Here is a 7385-nt window from a genome sequence, read left to right on the forward strand (position 1 = left end):
AAGGGTACTAGGACCTCCTCCAACACCTCTTCCCTTGAATTACGACATGAATGCTAGGTGTGAGTTCCACTCAGGAGCACCCAGACACTCGATCGAGAGTTGTAAGGCCTTCAAATACAAGGTCCAGGAACTGATTGATTAAAAGGCTATCGCATTCATACCAAACGACCTGGATATAATGAGCAACCTCATGCTACCACATGAAGGCACTTCTGCAATGCCACAACCAGTGCCAATGGATAAGGAACAAGAAGTTGAATAAGAGCCTCCTTGGGGACTATCATACATAAGTTCCTACAAGCATGATGACACCGGTCTACGGTTGAAACAAGGCTAATCACACCAGCAATTATGTTATCATTCATTTGTTTTCATGTGTAACTTTCTTACTTGTCATTGTAATACTCACTCTTAAAAACTTGTTTTTGCAACAATGAAATGAATATGCATGTTTTAAGTCAATCCAATCATGTTCACTTTTATCTTACTTTTGTTTAAAAACGAAACTTAGAAGGAGAATGATGAATATAAGGTACAATAGCTCATTGCATGTATGATTTTGAATAAACACCTTGCTGATGATGTAAGGCATTGCTTCAAATCCCCAAACACTGGAGATATAAGGATGATAATCCCTAGTCAACCCCTTTGAGCCTAGAAGTAGGAGTTTTCTTCAAAGCAAAAAAAAAAGCTCACATCTTAAACTTGGGGCAGGGTAGTCTTCAGCTAATTTGACCACGCGTTCAATTCTTAAAAGGAAAAAGTAGGGAGTGTCCCATTTGAGGATCAACCACATCCTAGGGAGTGTCTTGTCTAAAGGAAAACCACAACATTTCTCTCACGAGAGGTTGAAATCACTATCCCAATGGTTATCCCTCACCAATAAAACAAGTGAGATAGTCACAAATCCTTTCAAACCAAATGAACAAATGTCACACGATTTGTTCCCTAAAAAAACGCTAAAAAAAAGAGAGAGAGAAAAGCCCGCTAAGTCGAAACATGAAAACAAGTGACTTAGGCAAAAATTAGGGTATCCCGTTGGACTGTAAACAAAAAAATTAGTCCAAACAAAATCAGGGAAGTTAAAAAAAATAAAGCAGAAGAGGAATCGAAAACAAAAATCTTCAGCAAGAACAAAGTCGTGTGACTGTAAACACAAAAATAGGAAGGCAAGTGACTGTCAATCTCGAAACCTTGTGGGTTCTTTTACTACCACTCTCATCGTTCTAAGAGACGAACGTCTGTGTCAAACTAGTTGAACGTAGGACTGAAGGGTATCAAGGAGAATGGATGGGCTAGATAAATTTTTGAGCCATAAATCCTTTGTTTCTCAAACCGCGAACCATCCCACGTTACAACCCTTAAAAGACCTAATTGAAGCAAGGTCCATTTCGAAAGTATATTGCATTAAAGCTTGTGTCAAAACTGACTCCTGTTTCTTTTGCTAAGTATCAGTATGACTTTTTTAACTAGTGATCCATTCACTATATGTCATATTTTCAGTGGACATACTTGGATTTCTAAAATTGACATAAACATAACATTAGCATAAATAGTTTTACTTGTGAACGAGCACTGGCATCAAGAGCGTTTCCACAATGAACATGACTTGAGAAGTTTTGGTCACCCAAAAGAGGAAAATTTCCTAAGGACTCCGATGAGCAAAGGTCATCCTCTTAGATTGATCTCACCAGGGGGAAAGGCATCTGATAACTCCGTTGAGCAAGCCACTTCAAGATTTAGTCAGTCTGGGACAACCACGTCGAGATTAAGAAAATCTCTCCAAAGGTAGTTGGCCAGGGGCATTCCCTCAAAGATCAACCAGTCAGGAGAAAAATCCATTCAAGGTTTCATACCAGGGAAGACCACCTCAAAAGCATGAGAAAGTCAAAACACTCCAAGAGATGGATGAATAGGGGTAGGCAGACCCAAGACGCTGGGGCATATCAAATCAAGATTACTCTACCCATGGTTTTCTTCATAACTTGTAACTGGGGCAGTCCATGTAGATACCTAACAGATTGGGGCAAGACTGGTCATGGAGAGGAAGCATTTCCTTATATTTTGGATTTTCTTGCTCAGATCAAGCATGGGGCATCAGAATATCCAGACCAAGCTCACTATGTCAGCCAGGTCCAAAGCAAATGTCGAGAAGTCATGTTAAACATATCATCCCATAACTTGTCAACAATGAGCCTTGAAGCCAAGCAAAAATATTTCCCAGTTTCAACCATTCTTGACCCACCCCAAGAACATTTGTTGAATTATCCAAAACCATTGCATCAGTCACTATGCACCAACCTTGTCGCTTCGCTCATACATATCATGCATCATGCATAATATGAAGCCCTTCCCCAACAAGAATAATGAAGCCAAGCCTCACTTGATACCTTCCAAAATTAAAGCTTACTTGGCAAACCCAAAAATCTAATCATCATCATATCCAACCTGATCCTGTCCAAAACAAAATCCAAAAGCCCAATCGTTATTGGCAACTCCCAAAACAAATCTCTATTACTAACCATAAAACCTAACCACATTTGGAAAAATCCATATACGACACCCTTTTCCATCGACCCTTTGATGACGACACCCTTTTCCATCAAACCTTTAATGACGACACCCTTTTCCATCAACCCTTTGATGAGGACACCCTTTTCCATCAATCCTTTGATGAGGATACCCTTTTCCATCAACCCTGTGATGACGATGTTCCAAACCATTTTTCATCAACCCTTTGATGATGATGTTCACCAACAATCTCTCATTGAAAACAAAAATAAACCCCTACAAAAATCCAAATACCCAGTTGCAGTCCCACATGCATTGCATGCATCACTTCATGCATAATTTTTCCCGCCGAAATGGAAAGTTCCACTAAAGCCCAACCATACTTGGCACAATCCATAGACCATGCATTTGCATACCCCAGCAGCCCGAGCATACATCGACTTTCTGCATACATCGACATTTTACATACATAACATTGCATCATAACATACTCTTCATATTGGGGCAAGTATGTTTAGCATAAGTTGGATTCAAGCCTTTCTCGAAAGTGCAAGGATCCCCGTGAACAACCCCAATAGGTTTCCCCAAAGTATCTCTTTTTATTTGCCTTTTGACACTTTCAAAAATCAAACCTTCCCAGCCGTTGCTAGGGATTGACACTTTCAAAATTCAAACCTTCCCGGCCGTTGCTTGGGATTTACATTTTCAAAATTAAACCTTCCCAGTCGTTGCTAGGGATTGACACTTTCAAAATTCAAATCTCCCAATCGTTGCTAGGGATTTTCATCTTTAGATTTCAGGTATTCCAGCCATTGCTAGGAAGCGTCACTGAACTAAAACCTCCCCAGTCGTTGCTAGGGATCTACACCTTTAGATTTTAGGTGTTCCAGCTATTGCTAGGAAGCGTCACTAAACTAAAACCTCCCCAGTCATTGCTAGGGATCTACACCTTTAGATTTCAGGTATTCCAGCTGTTGCTAGGAAGTGTCACTGAACTAAAATCTTCTCAGCCGTTGCTAAGGATTTTCACTATCTTTTACATAAGAAACTTATCCCCAACGAAGTCATATTCCCTCTCATCTTTCTTCTTGACCTTTTGTCATGAAGCTTTTCTCTATGTTTTCCATTTGAAGAGATGCTTATGTTACACACCATAACATGCATTGCATATCATACACATCATAACATAACCATCATTCAGCTGACTCATGTCCTCCCCACATAATACCATAGACTATCCTCAACAAATGATTTCATATCATATTTATTTTCCATCCCATGAACAACCTTCACAAATACCCATCACTTCATATCACATTCATTCATTCCCAGTAGGGAGATTTTTTGGATAATTTTTGTATTTAATCCTCTCTTACCTTGGATGTGTGGAAGTCGTTGATATATAAATATTCAGGTTCGAGAAGATTAAATAGGGGCAGCTGTCATACCCCAAAATTCACCCTACCCCGATACAATTTTTATCTGATCCATGGCCCTACTACACATGCATTCATTCATTATTTCATCATCACAATTTCATTGAAATTTCATAACCAAATACATATTACATAGACTCAAGGCATGGTGTTTACACCCGGGGAAAACTGGGGTTATCCGGTTAAAGTTTTGGAGAAAAAAAACAACAAAATAAGGGGAAAATTAATTTTTGGACTGTGTAATCGATTACCCTAATCATGGTAATCGATTACACAGACAAGAAATTGATTTCTAGGCCATTTCGGATGGTGTAATCGATTATCCTAATCATGGTAATCGATTACACAGACAAGAAATTGATTTCCAGACCATTTTGGATGGTGTAATCGATTACCCTAATCATGGTAATCGATTACACAGACAAGAAATTGATTTCTAGGCCATTTTAGATGGTGTAATCGATTACCCCAATCATGGTAATCGATTACCCTAATCATGGTAATCGATTACACCTGCGAGGACAACAGCAGTAGCTCTGTTTTTTTACACAGAGTACCTTTTGATTCACCCCCTTTTTCCACTTACTTTCCCTATAAATAGAGGTACTATTTCCCCTCATTTTTCAAGCTGAAAAGCCATAAAACCTCTTCCCAAATCACATTCAAGCTCCCTCTTTTCAACCTAAACCCTAACTCACCCAAACCCTCTTTTCTTCTTTGAACCACCCAACCACCATGTAAAAATCCACAATCTCCACACAACAACAACATTAGCAAACTTGTGACCTTCACTTACATAATCATTGACCACCACCACATAAACGTACAACTTCCTTCCCTTCCATTTTTCTACCATAACAACCATAGCCACCCTCTTCCAAGCTTTTTGCTTCATTCTCAAAACCAAACACAACAACAACCTAGTTTTGACACCACAATCTTGGTAATATTTTGGACTCAAACTCCTTGACATTTTTTTGGTTTTGTTTTGTGTTTGGAAATGGATTTTTACTCTTGGGTTATGTTTTGAGAGATATTTGAGTTAACTTTGAGACAAATGGTTTTTGTTGGGTTTACACCCTTTTGGGGATTTTTTGCTCTTACTACTTTTTATCCACCATTTTCAATCAAACTTTGTTTCTTGTTATCATTTAATATTTATTGTTTACTTGTTGTTACATTTATTTGCTTGATGAGTTCTATTAGATCATAACCATGGTTGTTTAGAGTTGTTTAAATCTTCAATACTTCAAACCTATTAATGGTTGATCAATAGATCATTCATGATACTTTGAGGCATTGATAGATTGCCTCTATTTCAACCATATTTGGGTCATTTGATACATAGATGAAACCATTTTCTTTACATTAACTTGTTATTCTATTTGCTTATTGTTATTCTACTAACCACTAACCACTAACCACTAACTACTAACTCCTAACATTTACATTATTTCACTTTACTTCCTTGCAATTTATTTTATTGTTCACTTTATTTCAAGTACTTTATATTTATGTTTATTGTTATCTAACCATATCATTTACATTATGCTAATTTATTTACTCTTACTATCTTGCTAAATAAAAAAGGAGTAAAAACAAAAATAAAGAGAACAAGTCATAATCTTTTAAAATATTGATAGATGGACTTAGGGTTGTATAACTTTCTTTGTTACAAATCTATTGTTAGTTGATTTTTCAATCATCTTCAATACTTTGCATCAATGATAAGCTATCCCTTAATGTGTCATATTTTGAGTCTTTTTGACCTATGAAAAATAGTCCTCAAGATGTTCATTTTGTACATATTACTAACCACTAATTATACTTCACTAACTTTTTTTATCATTAACCTTTGTTATTGCGATTTTGTTACCATTAACTTATGGTTTATTTTGTGTCATTTACATTCACTAACCATTATTATTGTGATATTGTCATTCTTTATCTTGTGATTTACTTTTATGTCATTACCTTGTAATTTACATTCAAGTACTCATTATCATCATCATTGTACAAACTCATCATGCATGTTTATTTACTTGTTATTTATTTTATTGTCATCATACATTAAAAATAACAAAAACATGATAAAATGGTAAGACCAAAAATATTCACTCCACTCTTAATCAACTTGGACTTAGAGGATTTCACCTTAGGACCTTTGCTCGGAAACCTTCCTTTACTCTTTGTGATACTTTTTAAACACTTGGATTTTCATCCGTAACTTACATGCATGTTGTAAGAATGGCATCATGACACCACCTTAGGGGGACATGTTTGTAAGACCATTATCCTTTGTTTAGCCTAGGTCACTTTTGCACACAAAAGGCTTTCTCTTGGACTACCTTACCATGAGACTCTTTAATTTCTTGTTGGTTACTTTGCATTCATGTTGCATAAGCCAAATTTCATAATCAAAATAAAATAAACCCTTGATTCAACGTCAAGTGGCATTTTCTTAGCCAAATTCAAAATACTTAATAATTACGATTATTATTATGCGCCATGAGCCTTAAGTGGTGGAGAATGAGTGAGAATTGAGCATTCCTACCCTTACTCTGATTATTTTGGACGCAAGACGCTTGGCTTGTTGTCTAGAATAATCACCTCCTCCCATAGACTTTAGTACAATATAATCACAAACACTCATTTCATAAAACCCTTATTCAAGGTAAAAATAATACAACTCATCAAACTCATTTTTGTGCCTTAGGGCATCATCCCGAAAACCCTTTTTTCAAAGGTAAAATCAACCAACACACAAACATTTTCTACTCCGAAATACGGAGCTCTGATTCCTCATCCCCGAATGAGTGATACGTAGGCACGAGGGCTTCAATCCTTGGCGAGCACTATAATAACAAAAACACCCCCTTCTTTTCACACATTCTTTTAAAAATAAAACAATAATAGATAAATCCCATGTATGTAAGACAACCCAAATGGTTCCCATGGAGTACCATGGACGTAATGGGTGTTAATACCTTCCCCTTACGTAACCGACTTTCCGAACCCAAATCTCGGTTGTGAGACCGATTCCTTATTCTCTTTTAGCGCTACCCGTGCACGTCTCTTTTCCGAGGGTTTTATCGACTATTTCCCCTCTCCTCTCCGATAGAGGTAAACTAAATAAATTTCGGTGGCGACTCTTCTGACTTTGCCTCTCTTTGGCATCTCTTTAGTCCCGATTTCGTTATCGTGAAATCCCGGTAGCGACACTATGGTATCGACACATATCCTTTCAGACTATGATCGATACCTGAGAACCACTTACCCGTGTAACGAAGTTGGAGTTTAATTAAAATTCTCGCAATTGATAGTAACAGGTCGCACTATAGGTTATAAAATAATCCCCATAACCCATAGTCCCTAGAGAACCACTCACTCATGGTGAAGAAAAACATAATCACAACGGTGTTCATAATCAAACTCATA

The sequence above is a fragment of the Lathyrus oleraceus genome, chromosome 5, assembly GCF_024323335.1.
Source record: "Lathyrus oleraceus cultivar Zhongwan6 chromosome 5, CAAS_Psat_ZW6_1.0, whole genome shotgun sequence".
Taxonomy (NCBI): domain Eukaryota; kingdom Viridiplantae; phylum Streptophyta; class Magnoliopsida; order Fabales; family Fabaceae; genus Lathyrus; species Lathyrus oleraceus.